The sequence below is a fragment of the Protopterus annectens genome, chromosome 6.part0 (assembly GCF_019279795.1).
Source record: "Protopterus annectens isolate FY-2018-M chromosome 6.part0, PAN1.0, whole genome shotgun sequence".
Taxonomy (NCBI): Eukaryota; Metazoa; Chordata; order Ceratodontiformes; family Protopteridae; genus Protopterus; species Protopterus annectens.
The window spans coordinates 394,886,075-394,912,260 of record NC_056737.1 but is presented as its reverse complement, the minus strand read 5'-3'; positions in this window follow the sequence as shown (position 1 = coordinate 394,912,260).

The window sequence follows — 26,186 nt, the reverse complement described above, 5'->3', positions numbered from 1 at the left end:
ATAAACACAGGAACTGGGTCCACCAGGAGAAGCAATGGCACCACCATGCCCAAGGTCAGATGCAGTGCGAGTAGCTGACAATGACTGCTATCTGCTGGGCCCATGTCTTCCACAGGACTGCCAAGGACCACATGCCCATGGTCTTCCATGTCAGGTGTGGACAGCACACTTCCCTCTGTAGTGCTGGAGGTACTGCTACTATGGGAGCATGAGTGTGCATGGCCACATGGACTCTCAGCTGATAGTGTTACTGACCTATGTCCACGTGTCCGATGCCCGACTCCAACCAGATGTTTCAGCAAGACAATGTGTGGTCAAAGACAGACACTGTCTCAGCCTACTGTCTGCCCACTACATCAGTGAACTGATCCAGGGTGTCCCCAGTGTGGTGGAGGCAGTCATGGATGTCAGACTGTGCTGCATCCAAAACCCTGAGCATCCATCTGGTGTTGTGTTCAGAATGTGCCTGTGCCTCCATGATGACCCAAAACATGCATCGTGTGACCTGTGATGTGACATTTGCGGCAGGTGGTGGATGAGCAGCAGTCCTCCTTTGAGCACCCCTGTCAATCTGCCTGTGTGGAACCTCACCAGCTCTCTGGCTATGACCAGTGTCTACACTCACTGATGCCATAGTTGCCACACTGTCCCGTGCAATGTCACCAATTTCTGACTATCCAATACATGTGGCCTGTCGGGACTGAGTATGTGTGGGCATACTGACTGTGTGCAGTTACAATGGGGGCAGAAAAGGCATGTCAACCTCTGGGACAGATGCAGCCCCTGACAACCCCACCTGTGCCTCACTGTGGCTACCATCATCATGAGAGTCTGATGAGACAATGACATCAGGTTGTGAGGGGGACAGATGCCAACCCCACCATTCACCTGTGAGAATCAAGACAAAAGCAGTACATTACTACTTGCACTGTTATGTATGGTAATCCACACAGACTCATACAGATGAGGATCCACAACTGCATTACACGTGCCACATCTTCTCATCTCTGATCCTACGCACAACAGACAAACTCATAACAACATACACAGAAAAGTCAGGCCCTTTATGACATGCACTTCAGCTACATCTAGTTAATGTTGCCAGTACAATACACCTGTGAGGTATACAATATGACAGTGTATAGGATAGAACTACTCATAAAACCCAGTACACCTATCTTGAGAATGATATGCTAGTAGTAGTATCACTACCTCAGGTATGTACCATCTCCCTTTTGTGTTTGAACCGGCAGCTTGGAGTAATTGTTTCATATATAGCAGGCTGCATAGTTGCTCATAACTATAGTGCAAATGTGTTAATATTTGTATAAATACACACCTGTGATTATCCAGTCTATGCACTGTAGTTAAGTGCTCCAGAATGAAACATACAAATATTCTACTCTGGCTAAGCACAACAGCTGTATATAGGGCAAAATATCAGCCCTTAACTTTTTTAGGGTATATATGATTCATAAAACAACAGTATTGCACTTACCAGGTACAGGACCATGGACATCAGCCACACCTGACAGACCTATGAAACAGTGAGGAAGAGGTATTGTCTGCACCACCACATGTTGCAATCCACATGTACAGTAGCTGCTTTGATAATGGCTATATTGCTGACATTCTGACCATGTGTCCACAACTGTGTATAAAACCCAACCCTTCCAATGCAGACAGACCTGCCATCCATGTACTGGTATGTACAGACTGCCACAAGGACTGCTACAGTATTACACTAGTGAAAACAGTAAGCTTACCTGGATGTTCCTGTTCTGTGGATGCTGTGGCACCCACCTCTAGGATGTATGGCATGGTAGATGCCTGGGAGCTGATGGCTGATCCTAGGTTTGCTAGGAATTCCACTGTGGCTGAGAATAGTTGTTCTGTCACAGGCACTCCACTGGTGGCAGCATGATCCCTGGCAGCAGCAGCATTCACCATATCTGTGGCCCAGTGCCAGACCTGCTCATAAGTCCTGTCCTGTTGGCCAAGCTGATTAACAGCCTGCACAAGTCTGTCCACTATGCTGCCCACTATTCAGGGTTGTGCCGACCCCTGGAAAGCAAGATGTGATGCCGGTGTCTGAGGCCATCCATTATGATGCCATTCTCCGCAGATGAGAATAGTGGATGTCTCCTGTAGTACATGGTTCCTGAAAGACAACAAGAAGGGAACACATTACAGTACCAGATACATGGACATCCAATATGTACAGATCCTGGACTCCCATAATGGCCTGCACTATCCACTGCTCCCTCACACATCATACCCCACAGTCTGGAAACACACTACATGTGTGGATATCACCAAGATAGTAGTGATATTGGGTTATGTACCTGTGTGCTGTGACATATTTGGCTGTATGTCCCTACAACCATCACTGCACTTTACTGTGGTGTGTCACCTATGGGCAAATTCTCACTATGTCATACAGCCACTGTCAGACAGATAGCAGCGTGCTATTGCCACAACTATATGGGGACAGTCCAGCAACACCAGTGTGCCACAATTACAGAAAGCAATGCAAACCTGCTGTAGTATATGTTTCCTGTAGGCATCATACCTCTTAGCTATACAGATGTTTGCAGAATGTCAAGATGTTTGTCTCATATATGTGGTCCTCTTCACACAAACCTGTGGATGTCTGACAAATGGTTGGCCAATCATTGATGGTTGGTGTCAGAAAATAAAGACAGAATCTGAGTTTCACACATCATACCCCTCAGAAAGCAATTATGCTACAGTAATAGCTGTTAGTCTATTCATGTTTTTACTTTGTAGAGATAATATTTCTACTCTGTCACTGAGTTTAGCTCTTTGGACCCATTAATTATGGCATTGTCCTGATTTTTTGTTGTAGGAGATTTGACAGGTATGTTAGGCATATCCCTCAACCAAATAAGGACAAATATCAATGAAACAGGTATTTAACCAGAGTACATCAAGGACATTCAGGAACATTTTACAATGTTAGATTTATGTGACTCACTGACAGAATGTGAGGAGGTGAATTACAGTACATTGTTTGATGTTACAGGAGTATGCACCCTTAGTTATTGTCACTATGTATTATGTGTAATCCACTAGCTTTCCTACAACAGCTGACCCTTGAAGGAGGAATTAACAGGCACAGAGCTGAGATGTGATTGAAAGCAGGGACAGTTGAGAGGCATGCCTGTAGGTGTAGGACAGCAGAGTATCAATGACATGTCATTATCATAGATCTAAGACAAGCCTAGTGTTGTAATCCCTATTCCCCATACCTCCATCCTCCCATTCGCATCCCATTGAGAAATCTATTACATATCAGGTGGAGTGCAGTATTCCTTTTTTGACTCTTTCCTCTAGAAATACTTTGTACTTTTGTGTGACTGAAATCTCATAAAGACCTGCTCCCCATAACCAGTTGCTTGTCTTTTGAAGGTAATGCTCAATAACTGCTAATTGCCTCTGAACCAATCTGTGGCTCAGAATTGCTAACTGCAGACAGAACAGCTGAATTGCACTATCATTAGTCAATGACATACCACCACAGTGCAATATATAAGGCCTTCATGTAGGCTTTGGCCCCTTTCTTAGTTTTTGATAGGGACATTAGTGAGGTTTGGAGACTACAGCATCCCAGAGCATAGGTACAAATACTGTCCACTGTAGAGATTTATGACATATGTCCACAGTTTTGCCTCATATGTTTGGTCAGTGTCCCATGACATTGTGGTCATCTGACAGCTCACTGGCAAACATTGTGGGTTGAGGTCAGTAAGGGAAGAGAGACATGTGAGTGTCATACTTCATACCCACCAGAATATGCATACTAATGCAGTACCTGCTATTCTATCAACTTGCTATCTTTGTAGGAGCAAACTGTTAAACATGTCCCTATCTCTGGGCCTTTGCCCCCCCCCCCCATTATGTATGGTTGTTTCCAGATCCCTTGTTCTAGGGAGTTGGGAGGTATGGTAGTTCTGTAGCAGCTACCTTAACAAAAAGATGTGTATGCTACTGGCTGCAGCTACTGCTGGAGCCTAGAACACATAGGGGTGCGTGAACACTTTGGAGGACTGCAAGCTGTATGTGTAACTGTGGCAGCTGTGGCAGCCCTGTCATTACAGCAGAGCCAGGGTAAGGGTACCTTTTACAGACCAGTTGAGGAATGTGCTTAAGGTACATCTGTTATGCAACAGTGCCAATAACAGAATAGTAAGTGACATATAGTTAGGCTACATAAATATGTGCAGTGTGTCCCTAACTGCAAGTCTTTGACTTGCAAAAATGGGTAGCAGATAATTAAGTAGCAGTAACCTGTGGGGATTAAAATTACATGACTCAGTCATTGCTTGCTGTCTGTACAACAATGTAATTGAAGTGCAACACAACACTGGATCTGAACCCAGAACTGTGTGTGGCAAAATATACTGCATGCAAGGCATTTAACAGACTGAGCTACTGATACACTGCAAAAGCATATGTATTTGCAAGATATATGTGCACATATACAGGCTGTGAGAAAATTTCTACATCCATGAGTATGTGTAACTTTATATGGTTGTATTTCTGCAGCAGAGTCCCAGTTGTACATGTACTTTGCCATTGCTGCCTTAGTGGGTGTCTTTCCACAAGTTGCTGATAAAAGGGCACAAATACCTGCTATCACAGGCCTCACTTACATCCATTAAAATATGTCTTTCTTATTATTTAGTATTGCACTAGAGTCCAAGGTGCACTCCCGGTTTTCATATTAATGTTTTATTTCAGTTACATGCATAATGACTGTAACTAGCAATCAGTATGTTATGCTAAAAGCAGGTGTTTAACTTAAGGCCTGTGTAGAGTGGAGGGGTTAATGAAGTGTGCTACAGTTGAGTAGGGCCTGGGTTCAACAGTTGAAAGAGGTGTGCATTTTCACATAAGTAACAATCTAATAGACACATATAGTCATTAAAGCTCTTTAAAGCTCATTAAAGTTAATTTCAGCTGAACTAAGCAAAGCGTCTCGGTGTGCTGCTCTGTGTAAACTCGCACTAAAAAATATTAAGAAAAGAAATAGGGGTAATAGGAAAGTGGTGAAATGGGGGCAAGAAGGGGGAAAAACAATGTGAAAGTCAGTTAGGGATGTGCAGGACAGGTGTAGGAAAGAACCATAGCTATCCATTTCTTGTACAGCAACATCTCTGCATTTTGACAGGTTTTGTAGATACATTTGGACTCTCAAACCCCAGGGAGAGGGGTGAGGGCAACATAAATGTGTTGTGAAGCCAAATGAACCAAATTACTTGTGTCCACTGGACATATGTGTGAAATGGAGAGCTATGTACAGTGCAATATTGGTTTTGTGAGACAAGTGACCATTTTTTTAAGGAGAGAGTGGAATGTTGGGGAACTGATATAGGTATGTGTGGGGAGGTACGTTGGGTAGGAGAGGATGTAATAGCAGACAGACAAGACAGCAGACAGGGGGGTGAGATACATGAGGGTGTAAACATCTTAGATGGGGAGGGTGTTGTGGAATTGGAGTCACATGTGCCTCCAGATGGCAGCAGCATGACTGACATCCCCAGCCATGGGCAGTCGACACTGCTGCTTCACTGCCCTGAAGGTGGCTGTGCTACAGGTTGAGCACCAGGGCCAGCCTGCCCAACCAGATTGGCCAGTGTGCCCTCAATATGGCACAGGCGATGTTCATAGATCCGATGAAGGATCCTGCACACCATGACCAGCAGTTGCTCTTGGGTGACTGCAGCCCCTCCCCCACTGCTAACCAGGGGGGTGCTGGGTCCTGTCCCCTGAGGCAGTTCCATCCGATGCCACAGGTGGTGCAGGGTCAGCAGAGAGTTCACCACCGGCCTGGGTCTCAGATGCTCTAAGACCCAGTGCCACAGCCAGTTGAGGCAAGGTAGGCAGATCACCAGGAACCAGCCTACCCTGATGTGCTGTGGTGATGGAGGTATAGCAATAAGTATAGGTTAGTTATGAACAAAACAGATAGTAATAACAGCATGCCAGAACAGTGGAAATAACCCAATTACATATTAATGCATATTATGTGAAACACAACAATAAATGACACAACAGTTAGTATGTTAGCATGCCAGTAATAGTTACAGCATAAGACCAACAAAATAGGTAATTCAACAAGACATGTTAATATGCAGTCATTATAATACATAAAAATAATAATGCAAATGGCCCAAAATACAGGTAATTTAACAACATATGTTAATAGCAAACCATAACCAATAGATAATAATAAATACATGAAGATAAGGGGCGGAGAGAGAGACAGAGAAAAACAGTCCATTAGTACCATTTTAGGCTATTTACTTGACAACAATACTACTATCTACTCTACAGGTCTGTCCTTTCTTTATATGTATAAGTCCCCTATAGCTGCTGTAGCACCTACATACCTCTCAGGCTATTCACATGGGACAGTATGGGCCAAGCAGTAACAACTGTGGGTACACAATTACACAGAACACTTGCACATCAGGTGGACCTATATAACTACTAAGGTACACTGTGGACTGCTGTAGTGATACTTTGGAATTTAGGTAATCATTTCAATGGTAATCCTGTGACAGATTACGCACTACTAATTACATTACATGAGAGAGTGACACTTGAGAGACCTGTATGTATACAGTACAGAAACTAAACAGTTATCATGCCTTACTTGGTAAGCAAGGGGATAAAACCCAATAGCAGTGACTGCAGAAGACATCTGCATGGAGAACTGGCTGCAGCAACTTTTAACAGACACCCCAGGCATACATCCATACCAAGATTACACATTTTATTTATTTCATTTTATTTTATTATTATATTTATTTCCTTTATGTTATGCTGTATTTTTCACATTCTTGCTAATGATTTTAACAGTCTGTGACATCTACATACACAATTATTTACTCATAATATGGGCTACCTCACCCATTTACCTGTAGTTCCTGTGGAGTGAGAATCTGTAAACATTACATGACTGATACTGTAATATTTAGTACTACATAGCACTGTATTTGAACCCTGGTCTGTATGTGGCAAAATGTACTACAGACAGATCATTTAACAACTTGAGCAACTGAATCACTGCTGATTACTGATTGACTGATATTTGCCTAGAGCTCACTTGGAACCAATATATGACCTAGTAGAAGTCCTACAGTTTTATACTACACTGCAGTGACAGTAGAACACACATGCATGAAATACAAGCATGGCAGAGATAGTAGGAAATCTGTACATTAGTATATAGAATGCAGGTGTACACAATATGTTGTTATTGGTTTGAAATATCTGTAAAGTCAACAAACAATATCAGATGATGGAGTGGGCTACCTCTCCCATATGCCTTGCTTACCTGCTGTTTGTGGATGACAGAGCATTATGTGAACAATATTGGCCTAAAAACACCCCTGAATGGTACTGTTTGTTAAACAACACATTTGGCAGCCATTATATTTGTATTCTACAGCTATTACAGTGTTGTACTTAACTGCAGCACCTTACCTTACCTTACCTTACAGCCTGAATGCATACAGTTTTACTGCAATGGCTAAAACAAGACAGCTCTGATGTACACCATTTACCTTAGAGTTACTGGTATTGGTTCATGTGTTATTGCAGAACAGCTGGAATTATACATTTCTTGCAAAACAGCTCTAATTTCATACTTATTATACTACAGACTTTATTCTTTATACTTTAATACAGTTTCTGGTATTGTTTCGAGTTTTTATTGGACAGCAGTTGTCATTATTCAGGTCTTGCAATACATCTCTACTTCCACAGTTATTGCACTACAGACTTTCTTGTATATACTTTAGTGCAGTTAATGGAATTGTTTCATGTTTTTATTGCACTACAGTTGGTGTTATTCATTTATTGCATTAGAGCTCTAAGTCCACATTTATTGCAATACAAACTTTACTGTATATACTTTATTGCAGGTAATGCTTTACTCTTTCTTGCTTTTTTCACTACAGTTAGCATAATACATCCGTACTCACCACACTCATGGCACAACCTGGCCAAGCACCTGGAATGAAACCTCTATGTTGCAAGCTTTCTCCTCTGCAGCTGTTGGGAGAGAAGCACATCATTATGCATGCCAGTTTAGCAGACATTCAGATTAGATATTAGTAAAACAGAGGTAAAAGTACTTATATACTTGTGGGGCATTCCCTGCCTGAGCTTCTTGGAACTAGGCATCCAAGAGATCCCCCCTTTCATCTCTTCAGGTCATCATTGTGGTGACAACACTGCTCACATCTGCAGGGGATACCAGTAGCACTGGTGCATTCCCTTGTCAGCTGGTCCCAGACCTCAACCTTGCACTCCAAGCCCTGGAAACCTCCCTGCAGCAACTGGGCATCATGTTTTTTTACTAGGAGTCAAACCATGACCCTGGACTCCAGAATGCCCCAACGTTGCACCTGAAAGCATGAACCTTCACCAACACCTGTCATAGTATCCTTCAGAGACAGAACTCCAATGGATTATGCTGTATTCCCACCTATTGGTCTTAATATAGCCTGTTTTCCCACCTTTACATGCCATAGGGCAACATTTAAAAATGCTGAGTGTTGCTTAGCAGTGTGTACACCAGCCAAGCAGAGCTGAGCAGTGCATACGCATTTTTCAGCTGTTATTATGTTTATGCATGCTTAGGAGGTCTTAGCAGAGCTTAGTGAAGCGCAGTGGGCCATAATTTTAAAATAATTGCCATAATTTGTATTTCAAAAATAAACAATTATTTTCCCTTCCATGTATTCAAACCCTGCACCTACTGCTCATGGGAGCACACCTCTACCCATTTAGCTATGAGGATATGTGAAATTCTGCTGTACATTTTCATATACCTCTGAGCTACCTATCAGCACTGCTGACCATCAGGACGCACCACGGAAACCCGTTCAGCTATGCTTAAACATGACACTTAAATAAATAATTAAATGCATCTGGTTTCTATTTTTAAATGTCTGGCAAGTGTCTCAGTGCCACTTAGCATTGCTGCGCTCTCAGCCATACTGCACAAACATGCTTTTTAACAACAACAAAAAAATAACATTGGAATAATGCAATTGGACAATGCAGGGAGTGTCTTACTCATCTGTGGCACTATACTCCCTACACTGATTCAATAACTGTGTTTCACAGCTCTCCCTCAGCAATGCATCATGATTAATATGCATGGCGAGCTGCCGAGGGTGGACCATGTACATGGACATGGTAACACTCCGTGTAGGCTCTACACTGTGCCTACATGGAGTTTATCAAATCCTTGGGTCTTTCTTTCTTTCTTTCTTTCTTTCTTTCTTTCTTTCTTTCTTTCTTTCTGCCCATTTGTAGACTACTGGGTTATGTTTCATATTTCAAATTTAATTAAAAATGCTTTGAATGATTTCCTTTTCAGTGCTGCACTGCTTTACATTAATAAGTAAGCTATGCATGTTGCATCTTGTATAAACTATCATCTCCTCTAGAAATTGTACTTCTTTACAATATTGTGTGTGTGTGAGTATGTGTGTGTGTGTGTGTGTGTGTGTGTGTGTGCATGTGTGTGTGTGTGCGTGTGTGCGTGTGTGTGTGTGTGCGTGTGTGTGTGTGTGTGTGTGTGTGTGTGTGTGTGTGTGTGTGTGTGTGTGTGTGTGTGTGTGTGCGTGTGTGTGTGTGTGTGTGTGTGTGTATTGTGTAAGACAGAGAGCGAGGATAATAGGGACAATTCAGGCAGTTGCCTGGGGCCCATGGCCATCCACGAAAATTAAAATAATTTTATTTTAAAAGTTTGACTATGTTCAGTACTGCTAACTAGTTTTAGTTAGCTTATGTGCTGAATATAAATGATAACAATCGATCATTGCCTTTAAAAAAAAATTCAGTGATAGACACATCAAGTATTTACCTTTATATATTCATGTGCATGTCTTGTATGTACACAGCATGGGCCAGTGAAGATACTCAGCTTGGGTGCTTTAATTATTCATTATTTTAAGTAAAGAAATGTGTATAAAATAAACAACATTAATTTTCATATCGATATCTGTACTGAAGAAATGTTTAAAATATGTATTTGGTAGCATTTTATACAGAGTTCTGGTATATATTTATGCTGCATTGGCTGACTTATTATACTGGGCATTTAATAGTACACTAATAGAAATGATATTTTGCAGAATAATTTACTGTAATATTCTTTTGCAACTTGAGGCTGACTTAGCTGGATTCTCATTCACATCTTTTAGACAGTAGCATACCTCTGAACTTCTCAGATCAAGAAATATGGACAAAGCCTAAAATAATGTGAGGGAGCAAAGGCCCAAAAATAGAGACCGGTTTTAAATAGTGCTCTTAAAAACTTAGTTGTTAGAATAGCAGCATCCGTGTTCTCTGAAGGACATGGTCTGAAACTGAAATGTATGCTATTATTTAGTGACATTTAGTGGCTTCAATCCTTGGGATTTGCCACAAAACCACACATTTTCTGATAAACAGACCAAAAATATGAGGCAAAAATCTGGACATTCTGTGAAAATCTGGACAGTTGAGAGATGTGGACAGTATCATTATTCCCATGACATTTAGCTCTCAGCACTTTTTTCCAAATCCTTTTGCAGATATTCTTTCCCTTATTATTTGTAACTCTTTAATGAAGCAGTCCTTGTCTCTCTGTGAGACCTCTTCCTGTCTGGGATTATTACATTTCAAAGTTTGAGTCTTTAGGGAAAAAAAAAACAGACACTATTTTGTTTGAGGTCACTAAACACTAGCAAAAGTAACTGCATCAGTGGGCACACTATGCTTAGTTCATTAAAGTACTGCAATGTGTACACATCATAGTACCTCTCCTTGCTTTAACTGTGCATCACTACGAAGAGTTGGCCACTTGAACATGCTGAATGCTAATGAGGCATGCTAGGGAAGGGACATATGCTAATTAACCATCTATTATCTCCCCAGAACCACCTCCAAGAAGGCATTTAAATGGGAAACAATTCAAGAAATTGCCTTACCATGTAGATCAGCATGGCCATGTCACCGTATTGAACACAAATGTGGTGGGGGGAACTGCTTGGCACTGAGACAGCAAAACTAGGATTGAGGCTGGGGGGATGCACTAGACATTGGGGTTTATTTTAAGTGCAATTATGGCAGCAACAGTAGTACAGGGATCTGGATTTGGAGAACCACTGCACATTAGGAAATACTTTAAATGCCATAATGGCACCATCATTTCTATGGTAATCGGGTGTTGGGGGCACCACTGGATACCAGGGAATACTTTAAGTGCTGAAGTGGCACCAGCAATACTATGGGGATCAGTGGGGGGAAGATGCACTAGACACCAAGGATTAATCTTTTAAGTCCTGTACTGGCACAGACTTCATAACAGGGATAGCAAAGCAGGGCAATACAGGGATGATTCTGTAAAGTGCTGAACCAGCAACAATGGCAGTAAGGGGATCAGTGGATGGGGGATGAGCTACACAACCATGGACTAATACATACATGCCATAATGTAGAGACAGGTACAAAGACTGTGGTGCCTGTATGTGTGTGTGTTTATGTGTCCATGTTCATGTACTTGTGCATGTGACAGAATTACAGTGAGGGAATGATACTACCTACATGAACAGCAGGTGATCTGTACCTTGTGGTAGTAATTGTGATTCATCAAACATGCAAGTTAACTGATAATGAGGTCTTACTCATATGACTAACACTTGCAAATTATAAATGGGAAAATCCTGGGAGAAGGAACTTTCTAGTGCAAACTATTTGTCTTGTGCTAGGAATTTTAATGAATTCCCAGGAAGGGCTTGCCATTTTACTTTCACTTCTGTAAGCATGGCTTTAAAAGCCATGTTTAGCAAATGTAGAAAGCAAAGAAAGAAAGAAAAACTAATGCAACTATGTATGCGAATGTGTGTGCATGTGTGAAAGTGTGCATGTGTGTGTGTGTGTGTGTGTGTGTGTGTGTGTGTGTGTGTGTGTGTGTGTGTGTGTGTGTGTATTCGTGACAGACATAAACAGAGAGAGTGCATACCTGTGGGTTTAGGATGTGTAGTCCCCTTACAAAAACACTGTGTAAGAGATCAAGGGTTTCACAGTTCACTGTTTCCCCTTTGAATTGCATTTAAAATGTAACTGTATTACCTTTGAAGTGCACTAGAGAGTCTTGCACCTCTCTAATGAGTTAAGGTGAGGGCATGGATGTGTAAGCCATGTTTTAAATTGTTTATGAAGGCATCTGACAAGGAAATGAAAGCTTCTAGAACTATACACAGTAATTATGAAGACATCTGATATATAAAAAAGAAGAGGTGGTGAGTAGGCAGGCATTTAGTGAGAACTCGCATACATTTTTTTATTAATCCAGCTTTGTTAAGAAGGGAATAGCTATCTGCTACTAGATTAACCCATTTTAGCTGCATATTGTGGCAATACTATTTAAGATCACAGAAGTTTGTAGGTCAAGAGTTTTTCTGCATAGCTTCATGGCTTGGCAATTTCAAAGTAAGTACATTTTGATAGAAAGGGGTTTGAGTTAGAAAAAGGTCCGGGGGTTGACACCCCCAGCACAGGTGGTGCTCTTCTAAGGGGCTTAATCCTTTCAAAATGCTTTTGTTTTGCTTTATGAGCTGTAGTTGATTTTTCTGGTGTCAGCTTTATTTTCACAATGTTTTCTTGTGAAATTACAGTCACTTTCTTTAAATACTATAAACCCATGAGAAGTCACTAGCCAGTAAGTTGTAATTTGGCCTGGTATTGTGATTACTTCTGTGTAGCATGTTTGTAGCAAATAAAACCAAAGGAAATAGAAAAGAGAGTCAGTCTGTTTACTGGGAACACTAGCAGTGATCCTTCAGTAAAACCAGTAAAGCTGACCTGCTAGAGAAATGGAAGTACAAACTTGTGTATTTTGTGGGATGTAAACACAAAACTGCAAGAATAATTTTTTATTTTTTATTTATTTACTAATCAGTAACCACATAGGTGAGTTGGTCCAATTACTCTTAAGGAAATTTACAGGACAGTAAAGAAGAAAAAGATCTAGATATGATTATTGTACCCAAATTCTTCTTGGTAGCTACAAAAAGTTTATTCCAATGTTTAAACCAAATAAAATTTAAACAAAATGAAATTTGTTCATTTAACATAGCATGCATGCATTGTGATGAAGGAAAATCAAATAATAGGCTGTATGATAATGGAAGTGGACAGAAGGATAGCTGATGTCATTATTTTATTCTGTGTGGTACTGGTAATGCCTCACCCAAAATACTGTGTGCAGTTCTAGAGACTTCCTGATGATAATCGCCCCACAGAGTACAGGCTGTGCATTGAGTAGCAAAAAAAAAGTTTAAAGATGCTGAAATCTTGAAGGAAAGAATGTGAGCAGAGTGCTATGATATGGAGGCACCACATCATCAAGGAAGAGGAGGAGAACAAAACAAACACACAGAGAAGGAAATGATGGAGGTAGCAGTACACAAAACAGATGTCTGACTTAAGGATGCACTTTTTTAACAGAAAGGGTAACAGATCCTGAATGACTTGCCAGAAAATGGGTACAGTGTATCTGACCAAATGGAATTCAAAGAAGGTTAGGACAGCTGCAGAATAAGGAGGGAATGCTGAAGAGCAGATGGGCATTTGGGATAGTGTAGATGAAGTTATGTAGGTCTGATGAAGCCTTGACCTACATCTTCTTTATTTTCTTCATAGTTTCCTCTGTAAAAAAAGCCATTTATCATAAACATATTATGCTAATGAGACAGTTTCCTTCTGAATAAATCAAAGTGTAGTAGTCTGACAGTGAATGTTGTAGCTACCATTTATACCTCTGGATTCATGTTTGGTCATGATACACACCAGGGAGATCTATATTTCATGTATGGCAGGCATGTCTGCTAAGTCTTTCACCTTAAAATCTTGTATTGACAAACTTTGTCCTATAGTTCTGATATATTTCTTTTGTTTGAAGACTGTACCTAACAGGACCCCTTGAAATTTAAATGATAGCACATTACCTGTTTGCATACCTCTCAACTGTCCAGATTTTTGTCTCATATGTTTGGTCTTTTCCTCATAACATTTTGGTTTTCTGGCAAATCATTGGCATGTCATTGAGAATTGAGGTCAGAAAATAATGACAGATATTTAAGTTTCAGACTTCATACTCTTCAGAAAATGTATGCTAATGCAAAACCTGTTATTCTATCAAATTTCTAAGTTTGTAAGAGGAATATTTTAAAATTGTCCATATTTTGGAGCCTTTGTCACCCCATTATTTATGTCTTTTTCCAGATTTCTTGCTCTAAGAAGTTGAGAGGTATGCCTGTCTGCCTCATTTTCATAGAATTCTAATATCCTTTCTTTATATGACTTTTTTGTTGCACTCCTCTGTAATGCCTCAGTTTTATTTTGATTCCTTGTGAAAATGATGTTGTCTCAAGATCCAGGCATGATACTCTAAATAGTATCCTACGTCTGTACAAATTCCATCTGCCTTCTTTTCTGCTTTACTTCTCTGGAGGTTTACCTTTAGATCATGTGAAATAAGTTATACAGGTATTTTTGTACATTTTTTCAGTTGATGCTTCCCATATGAGTTGCCTGCACTTTTTTTTCAGATTACTACTATATAAATGTCAAGGAGAGTTATGCTCATAGGTAGTCATAGGTACTTACTAGGCTATTGACCAGTGAGGATCTTAAGAAGCCTAGCCTTGCAGTCACATGGTATTTATTAGCCCTTATATTTTGCAATACAAATATACAAAGATGAGTTGAAAAAGTATATGTTTGGATAATTATGTGTTTCTCTTATCCAATGGGGTGATTTTGCAATTACCCATCAATTCTTCCAAATTACCTTTGAATAGAATAAGGGAAGTACTCTACTTTATGTGGAGTAGAAGATGGTTTCATAAGAGTGGTATTCTCTGAGATGCATACCTATCTCTCCAACATGTTCTGCTAAGTTTGCAAAAAAACATTTAGGTCCCTTGAGCAGTTATGACACCACTGGACCTGTAAATGTGTAATAGGTTTGACACAATAAAGTCTGTTAAGTCTCTATACGTGAAGCAGAGGTCACCACTCAAGAGTCTGTATGATACCAATATGAGGGTCTTCATATTTTTTATGATTTAGACTCTTGATTTTTTTTTTTTTTTAGTGAGAAAGTGTTGCAATCATTCAGTTTGTGACAAGTATTCAGATTTGAAAGAGGCATTATACTCAATGATCAGCCTAATAAGTGCTGAATACAGTGGAAAAGTAATGTCCCTGAATCTGGACACCATAACTTTAAATATAAGCTGTGTGATGAAAAAGAACTTCCTTACAATAGTGGATATGTGGTGATTGATGGACAGCTCATTGTCAATGTAGTTTCTCAGGATCAATTTTCAGAAGGGTATTATCAATGTGATAGTTACAAGGGTACATCGTGCTTGTTGAAGGGTGCAGTTATACATTTCTTGGCATTAAGTTTTAGTCCATGGTTTTACACCAATTATTTGTTAGACACTGGCCCTCTTGTAGGATCCTGATGTCCTCTGGGGAATTTATGATGAGAGCAGGTTTGCAGTCATCTGTAGACTTGGTCAGCTACAAACTTTTAACATTAGCTTTGCTATCTGAGAAGGAAATTCCAAAGAACAGTGGCCAAAGACTGAACCCTGAAGCACTCAACTAGCAACAGATCCTTTGGAACCCATCCTTACTCACTAGGTTCTAGTTATGAGCCAGCTTACTATCCAATGAGTTGCATAGAGGTTAATATTTTGCTCTTAGTATTTATCAACAATTCTTGAGTCTCAGATGGTGTCAAAAACCTTTGAAAGGGCCAGATAGACAGTGGGCATTGATATGGCCTCCTCCATTACCTCAGTGATTTTATTTTAAAGAAAATGTACAGGTTAAGTATGTAGGACCTGCTCTTGATGAATAAAGACTGGGCCTGGTTGAGAGTCTGCAGGTTACCTATATCCCTGTTTCTTAGTTCCATAATGATTACTTTTATAACCTTATAGATAAGCTTGATCAGACTTATGGGTCTATAATTACCCAGTCCAGTGACACCACATTATGTGGAAGGGAATGACTGTTGTTACCCTCCATTCATCTGTCACAAAGCCTGTTTTGAGGCTAACATTGAATAGCCTCCATATGGGTCTACTCAGCCCCATAGACATGGTTTTATTGGCCTTAGAGAGTGTGTCTTGAGAACTTATTCTAGGGAGACTTTGGGGGGTGTAAATGTTGGCATTTGAACTGAGAATATTTGGAGTGGAGAGGGAAGTGAAGTTAGCGCTGAATTTGTAGGCAGTAGACTGGCTATGTCCACTGGGTCTGACTATCTGAACTCATTTACTATTAGCATTGTACAGTGCTTGGCAATGTTTCTGAGGTTTCTAACATAGTTAAGGAAGACTTTTTAGTTAACTTTACCTGGGATGTTTTCACCTTATATCCGGCTTTGGACAATTTGATCATGATCTGAAGTTCCTTACTGAATTCAGCAAGAACAGTTTGATTTCTTGAGAGTTAGATTTATTTTTACATGCAAAGAGATTTTTTAATAGAGCCTGTTTATATTATGGTTCCACCACAGAGGTATATCTGTGAAGTTGGCATATTTATTTATGTGGAAAACAGATGCATTTATGCAGCTATTTACATGTGCGTAGCGTTTGAAGTAAAGGATTATGCATAGGTCTTTGAGTTGGGGGAAGGCTTTTGAATTACTTCTTGGAACAGACTACTTTCTTAGGTTTGTGTACAAATGTGAGATGTGCAGACAATGTACTTCTGTTTATGACACAGCAAATGTCTCAGTTAAAAACTAAAAGAGGCCAATGCCTTGCTCAGGCAGATGCAACTGCAACATCAGAGCAGTAGTATACCTCACACAATGGCATTATTTGCTCAAACTACAAAAAGTTTGTGTTTTTTGTTATTAGCAAAATTAATACCTCTGAAGGGGGAGGTCCTTGGAAATGCAGGACTGAACAAGAAGAACTGCTATAACAACTCAGACTTAATGACACAAATTTTTCAGCAATCAATGATAATGTTTTCACATTGCCAGTCTTGATATGAAAATCTTTGGAATACTAACTATATAGGTGTATGTGTATACAATGATACATAGACAAAATCATTTAAGTGTTTTATTACTTTAACTTTTTCTGCATGCTAATTTTCCTTGCTGATTTTGATTGGCTAATGGTGATCACTTGAATGATTCTTATTTTTTAAAGTGAGGCTGAAAATGTTTTTAACAGTTTTGATAAACTGCATTTATTGTTAAAGGATGAAAGTGCTCAAATGATTTTGGAATAAAACACATTTTCCTGTGAAAGTGAAGGAGTTCCTTCGGTTATTAGAGTTTTTGCATTTAGCCAGGTCATTGTTCAGTTTTAGTAAATTAGCGTTCACATAGTCTCTGTATACTGTGGTATTGTAGGATGCTTTGGGGCTTCAGTCTTATGATAAATGAGACTGACTTATGGTCCAATTTGATAAGGAAGGAGATTATAATTGGTAGGGAGCAGAGCTGCCCCATATTAATAAGAACCAAGTCCAGGATTTTATAACCCCAATTGGGGTTCAGACTGACTGGACCAGTGTGCTTACATTGATGAACTCCAAATATCTCTGGGCATTTAAGTTTATGATTTAGACTCTTTATGGAGGGATAGTTGAAGTCTCTTTGGAGAATGGCATTTGGCTTAATACATATGGACTCCATTCTTTTAGGTGGGAGGTATGGGCCATGAGAGACATATAGGGTGTCCGGTAGTTCACTATGATGTGATAAAGGGTTTTGTTCATAGTAAGTTGGATGTGGAGGAGTTCACTGTCAATATCTTGTCTACTGTGTCTGGATCTGAGATTTTTTTTTAAGAATATAGAGATACCTCCTCCTCTAACACACTCATTTAATGTGATGGTTCTGTATGAGTGACAGGCATTGACGCCCTGCACTCATGGAATGCTTTCACTGGTCTTGAACCAGGTTTCAGTGATGATGCATATATAAACATTTTCCAAGGTAATTAGTGCCTGCAGAGTGTGATGTTTTTTGTTCTGTCTCCTAGTATTGAGCAGTAATATGTTATTGCTATCTGGATACTGTTTAGTTACATTGAAAGCTTTAGAACACTTTAATTGCCTAAAATAGTACTATGGAGTTGAACAAGGTTTTGGCCAATATACAGAATCCTAGAGGGGAGAGGTGCAGGCCATCCTAGGAAAAGTTGTTAGGACTGTCTACTATCTCTTCCCAGGTTGCTATATACATATATTTACCCCCGTCGAATGACACCAGAAGCTAAGGAAATTGTTGAAGTCAATTATATTTTGTTCATACTATGATATTTTTCTTGGTGATAGTAGAATACTGCTTAAGGCTAGGTCCGCACTTAACTTAGACACCTATTCTGACAGCTCCATCTTCTCTCTCTTCATAGAGTCCAGGAAGATACATCTCAAGTCATTTACACCCACGTGACTGTGTCACATGTGTACTTGTAATGCAAGGACTTAAATACGTGTATGATGTGGCAAATTCTGGCATCTGATATGCAATTGACTATGACCCTGTTTTGGCAAAGCCTGGTGAGTGATGTATTAGTGTGTCTCATTATGGAGTCACCTATGACAAGGATACTGGACTGTGCTGTGGTCGCCTTATGAGCTTTTGATTTGAATCAATGTGACTCTTAAATGTGTATTTTATGGTGGTTTGTTCTATGTTTGTGAGTTTATTTAGATTGCTGAGGGTATTTGTTTCTTGGGTTACATTTAGAAGGCCTTTGTAGTTTAGGTAGGTTACTTTTAAGATCCTCAGTTCACATAGGCCTATGTGTTTCATTTGAGCTATGTATGATTTGTGTAGTATGGTATTATATGGCACTGACAGCCCACTTCTTTATTGTATAGGCTTTATGTGAGAGTTTTGCCTTCAATTATATTATATAACCGTAGCTCTCACCCACTGAGTCAGTTTGTTTAAGTGGTAGGTGGTTTCCAGTAAACATCAGGCAATTGCTACATTGTTTCAGAATGTCCATTTCAACTAAACTGGCTGCAGAGATAGATAGGTTCCATGTGCTAAGTAATGTGGGCTAAATGATGGGTAGGTAGTACCTTAGAGGTTTGGAGTTGATTTACTGGAGTGCTGTCGGTCTGAACGGACAATCTAAGTCTCCACTCTAAGAGCAGTGTGTCTTTTAGGCAAGGCCAGAGCCTCTTCATGCAATTGCTTTGAAAGAGGATTTCAGTTAATAAGTAACGGGTTTACTTGTGCTACACCACTATTATTCAAACTTCAAAAACTAATAATCTATTCTCAAATTAACCTCACAATGGATGGGGACATCCACCCCAACCCAGGACCAACCCCATCAGAAGCATCCAACCCAATATATAATATCCCCTCTAGCCTGCAAAACTTAAACATCTCCTACCTCTCTCCTCATCTGCCATCTAAACATCAGAAGCCTAAATAATAAAAGCCACTGCCTGCATGCCCTCTTAGCAGTACACTCCCCAGATATACTATGTCTTACAGAAACCTAGCTTAAGCCATCCACCACTGACAATGAAGTTACTCCTCCAGGTTACAATATAATACGACTGGACCCCACCTCAAAGAAGGGAGGCAGGGTAGCTGTCTTATATAAAGCTTCAATTAATGTAACTATTTCCAACACTCCACAAGTTCCTCAAGCTGATAAAGCTGAAATACTCTTTACAAAGCTACAAATTAACCAGCATAAATCTATAAACATTGGCTGCATTTATATCCCACCTGGCAATAACACCAATATCCTTGAAGACATTCTACAGTGGCTGTCCATAAACTCCCCACAAGAAACTATTGTTTTAGGTGACTTTAATATAGACTGGAACACCTGCTCCTCAGACTTCCATACTACCCACATAAATCTATATGGTTTCTCCCAAGTCATAACCTCCACCACCAGAACTAGTAAGCCCAATAACAAAGAAAGCATACTAGATTGGATTCTCATTAATAAGCCTCCCCAAATGTATAAGGCAGGCACCCAACCTGAGGAAATAAGTGATCGCCTCCTAACATATATACTCAGACAAAAAAATGATATCCCCCAAATACCTAGCTTCAGAACTATCAGGAACAATAAGAGCTTCTACCAAACCAAATTCCAATTAGAACTTCAAACATGTAACTGGAATAGACAAACTACTCCCACTAGACGAGGCACTATCACACTTTAACTCCACATTTCTTACAATCCTTAACAATCATGCACCCACCCGGACCATCAGATCAAAGAAAAAGTAGCACAGTGGCAGTCCAAAGAAACTAGACAAAAATCTTGAATAGAAATAAAGCCTGGTCAACTTGGAAAACCAATAAAAACCCTAAGGATCAACTAGTATATAAACAGCTAAGAAATGATACTAAGAAGTCTATAATGTTAGACAAAAAAGGCTATTACTGCAGCCTGCAACATAAACATCAAAATCGACCACAAAAATTTTGGTCCAGCTTAAACAATCTTCTCTATCCAGGTAATACTACTACCCCTACCCCTGCATCTATTCTCCAAAAACCTCCAGAAAATATTGCCAACACCTTCAACACCTTCTTTACGAAAACTATACACTCCCTTGCCAACCAACTAGGCCAAACAACCTAGACCCTATTAACCCCATATCCAATACCCACCCATCCTTTAACTTTCAACCTGTACCAACAGCATTTATCCGATCCTTAATCAAGAAACTGAAACCCACCACCCTTTCAGCAGACCTAGTCCCAGCTGAATATCTTCAAAAGGCTGCAAATGCAATAGCATATCCCATCTCAATATTAATTAACAGAACCACCTCTGAAGCATATATCCCCTCCATATGGAAAATTTCCTATGTAATTCCTCTCCATAAAGGGGGTAACTCCACTGATCTATCAAATTACTGGCCCATCGCCATTCTGTCCCCTCTGGTTAAAATTATGGAAAAATGTATCCACAAGCAACTCCTTCATTACCTCAATTTGCACAATCTCCTAGCTCCCTCCCAGCATGGATTTAGACCCCACCATAGTACCACCACAGCCCTTCTATCCTTCTCTCAGACAATAAATCAAATCTGTAATAATAATACACCCTCCTCTGCTGTCTTTCTTGACCTATCTAAGGCATTTGATATGGTAAACCACCAGCTACTCATTCAAACACTAAAACCTCTTGCCATAGACAGCCTAGCAATACGCTGGTTTCAGTCCTACCTAAGTGGCAGACAACAAGCTGTGCTATGGAAGGACAGCCTTTCTTCCCTACTGCCAGTCACCCTTGGAGTTCCTCAAGGGTCTATACTAGGACCTCTCCTATGTTCCATCTTCATTAATGATCTTCATACAGTCATCCCCAAAGTAACCTGCATTCAATATGCAGATGACTCTACCCTAATCTGTTCTGCCACCTCCCCATTAGACCTGCAGACCTTAACCCAAAATGCACAAGAACAAATCGTCACCTGGATACTGCAGACAATGATGCAGACAATGATGTAAAATTGTAAATATCCAGAGAAAAAAAAATGTTGGTGGCACACAGCAGGTACGTTAGCAAAAGTACGTTTAATATAATAGAACACAGAGAAAGTAAGCACTTTTGCGGACAACTCCCACTTCATCAGACTAACATTAAACAGGTTTAACAAAACATTTTAAATAGACTCATAGATCACATAGCAACCAATAAAAACAAGACATAAAAGCATGTGGATTATAAATTAAAGTAGTAGCACACCAAGGTGCTAATGTTATAAAATAAAATAGTGGACAACTATACAAATATCCTAACTATTTAAAACTCTAATAATACCTTCATAAAGCCATGTATTAAAATTATATATATATATACACAAATATATTCATAAAATACATAAGTATATAATCTGTGTGTTCAAAAAATGCAGTACATATAAAAAGTATAAAAATATATATATAGAGAGGCTAAGCACAGTAAATATTACTAAAAGGTATGTATTGTATATACACACTACATACAAATATTAATGTTCCAGTGATCTTGCTCTTAAAAAAGGTTTTAAGGATACTTTATTATTAAGTCCAGGTGGTACATCCGCCTGGAATTTGAGTATCCATTCCTGCTCAACACCTTCTGTAGGACTATTCATATTACCTCCTCTTTTATTAGGGACTATTTTAAGTACAAAAAACTTAAAACCAAGTGTGTGACCTTCTTCTTTAACGTGCATTGCAAGTGCACTGCTTTTCTTAGCATTCCTGACATCCCTTATATGCTCCAGTATTCTGTCTTTCAAAGGACGATTGGTCTTTTCTATGTAAAAAGCACAGCAGATTGTGCAGTAACTAAAGTAAACCATGGTCTTCGTTTGACAATCAGCATAAAAATTAGACTCAAATGTGACCCCCTTGTGTGGATGTAGAAAGCGGCCTCCCACATGTATATATTGATGGGCTGTACACCTCCTACAACAACCTAACCTGTCAGATTGATTATATTGTACATTGTCAATCTTGTAACAGAGCTGTCTTTTCAAGGACCTGTTGTTCCTAAAGGTGAATCTAGGTTCATCTCCTATAACTCCATTTAATTATTTAACATAAGAAAGAATGTTCCAGTTATTCTTAATATCACACACTATATTAATATTACTAGCATATGTGAGTGGCATTCTAAGTGCATCCATCTCAGAAGTATTATTAGGGCCTGTATAGATGTTATCACTACTACATACTCCAACTTGCATATTATAATATCGTTTACACCTACCACTTCTCTCTCTCTCTCTCCATGCTAGTTCCAGTTGTGTGTCTATATCGTGCTCTCTATACCCTCTTGACATAAACTCTTGTTTTAGCACAAATAGTGCTGATTGTAAAGCAGTATCTTCGTTATGCAAACGTATAACACGATAAATTTGCCCTTTCAGGACATTTGCTGTAGCATGTTTAGGGTGCATACTGCTGTTATGAAGTACAGTATTCTTCTTGATGGGTTTCTTATACAAAGTAGTAGATACTAAATGAAATGCATCTCTACTAACCTTGACATCTAGAAACTCTATCTCCCTGTCAGAATATTTATGAGTAAATGTAAGGAATGTAGTCACATTGTTAATGTATACAATAAATTCCTTAAGGCGCTCCTCTGTATCATGCCACAAAAGGAAGATATCGTCCACGAAACATTTATACCAGACAATGGACGTAGCAAATTCATTGTTGTTAATGACATGATTAACCTCCCATTGAACAAGAGAGAGGTTGGCGTAGCTGTTGGCACAGGCAGTACCCATAGCCATGCCAACCTTCTCTATATAATATTCATCTCTGAACATAAAAATCTTATTAGGTTGCATCTCCTTTGTATGTAAAAGGTCTCTAACACTTTCAATATCCCAGTCATTCGGGATTGTTGTAAAAAGTGATTCTGTGTCTAATGTAACCAGCCAGCATGGATCTGCAATTGCTCCAAGGTGTACACCTAACTCTACAAGGAAATCCTTAGTGTCCTTTAACACAGTTGTGCATCCACTCAAGATAGGACGTAAGGTATGCTCTACAAAAATTGAGAGAGGCTCTGTAGCCCATCCCCTACTGGACACAATTGGGAACATAGGGGGATTAGCAAGTTGTTTATGAATTTTTGGTAACCCATAAATGGTGGGAACCATTGGAAATTCAACAGTAAAATATTCAGAAAGTGACTGTGTAACCATACCTGTAATAAGAAGGTCAAAGACTAAAAACTGTACTTTGTCAATAACTGATTTACCCATAGCACATGAAATGACTGGTCACCTGGCAGGTCCCAACATTATTAAGTAAGTCCATCATACCTTGTATATAAGTGTCCCTGTCAAGAATCACTATCCCTCCCCCTTTATCTGCTGGACGTATCTCTACGCAACAAGTGCTTGTTTTTCAGCAACAGACAATTTATTAAAACCATTGTTATGATTCATAGAAAGTCTTTCTCTAATCTGTTTCTCACGTACATCTACAAATACATAAATAGTAGGATTATTGGGGGGGATATATATACACTTGTTTTTTTAAAAACACATTGTTCTTGTGTATTACCTTGAAACATTGTTTTAAGAGTTAAAGTCCTACCAAACAACCTCAGTTCTTTCAAAATGTTAACCAGGTCAGCCTTTTGAGCTGGTATAAAGCTCAGGACTCAATCGAGCAAAGTCTTTTGTGTATCAGTTAAAACATATGATGAAATATTAAAAATTAAACCTGCTTGGCCCTCTTGCCTTTCCACATTTGCTCGTCGACACTGTGTGGTCGTCGCAATGTTTTCCCGTTGAATACACGATTCCTGGATCTCCCTCTGATAGGCAGGGGGTTGTGTAATAAAAATGTTTTTTTAAGAGCAAGATCACTGAAACATTAATATTTGTATGTAATGTGAATATATATAGTACATACCTTTTAGTAATATTTACTGTGCTTAGCTTATATATATATATATATATATATATATATATATATATATATATATTTATTTATTTATTTATACTTTTTATATGTACTGCATTTTTTGAACACACAGATTATATACTTATGTATTTTATGAATATATCTGTGTATAAATATATATATATATATATATATATATATATATATATATATATATATATAAAATTTTAATACATGACTTTATGAAGGTATTATTAGAGTTTTAAATAGTTAGGATATTTGTATAGTTGTTGAATATTTTATTTTATAACATTAGCACCTTGGTGTGCTAGCACTTTAATTTGTACTCCACATGCTTTTATGTCTTGTTTTTATTGGTTGCTATGTGATCTATAAGTCTATTTAAAATGTTTTGTTAAAACCTGTTTAATGTTAGTCTGATGAAGCGGGAGTTGTCCGCAAAAGCGCTTACTTTCTCTGTGTTCTGTTATATTAAACGTACTTTTGCTAACGTACCTGCTATGTGCCACCAACGTTCTTTACCCAAAATACTTTCAATGTAGTAGAAAACTGGCTCACTGACAGGCGTCTTCTATTGAATCCAAATAAAACAAAATTGCTACTCTTCACCCCCACCCGGAAAGCTACACTCCCATCATTTACCATAACATCTAATAATGGCACAATAATTTCCCCAGAAAGTAATACAAAACTATTAGGTGTAATTGTTGCCAATAACCTTAAGTTTGATGCTCACATCGACAAAACCATTAAAACAGTCAACAAAAAGCTAGGATCTCTATATAGAATTAAGGCATTTCTAACCCTAACTGCTAGGACAGTTATTGCCCGATCACATTTACTTTCAACCCTTCTTTATACTTCCCCAATCTATACAAACCTGAGTAAATCTGACCTCAATAAACTCAATAGCTGCTACAACACCATAGCCAGATTTGCAACAGGCTCAGCATATAGAACCCACCACTGTATTAACCTACAATCTCTAGGCTAGCTAGAGTTTCCCTCTCAAATCCAGTATAATTTTATTTATTTATTTTATTTTACATTTGTTGACCGGGCTAGTCCAACTGGATACATGTCCATTTTCAGTGGAGGCCAGGGGAGAAAAGCTCCAGTTACACAGCATCATAAAAACATACAAAAACATAAAATAACATTTAGATTTAACATTTATAGATTAAACATTTTAAAACAACATTTTGAAACATCTAAAGCAAAAAGTTTGGCAATGGCATTAATATAGCCTATTAATAATATTAATTATAAATTAGTAATAGCTCACAAAGTCCTTCATCTGCCCGAAAGCACACCCATACTTAAAAATATAATTACCCCTTACAGTAACCTAAAAACTCTCCGGTCTTCTGACAAAATACTGGTACAAACTGTTAAATCTAAAAACTCAGCAGGTGACTTGTTGTTTTGCAACTCTGTTGGAACAATCTGGAATCGGCTCCCTGCCGAACTTACAGCAAACCAGACTATTAACCAATTTAAAACATCTCTCACAAAATTCCTAAAAAGTCACTGGCTGTGCCCCTGTACCAACCCTGACTAACCAGCTTACCACTGTCTTCCCTACCTGGCTATCTGTAAAATAGTCAATGTTTCAGACTTAGTCTCATTCTCATATATATTGTACTACTGAATGACATGCTACCTTTTTCAGCCT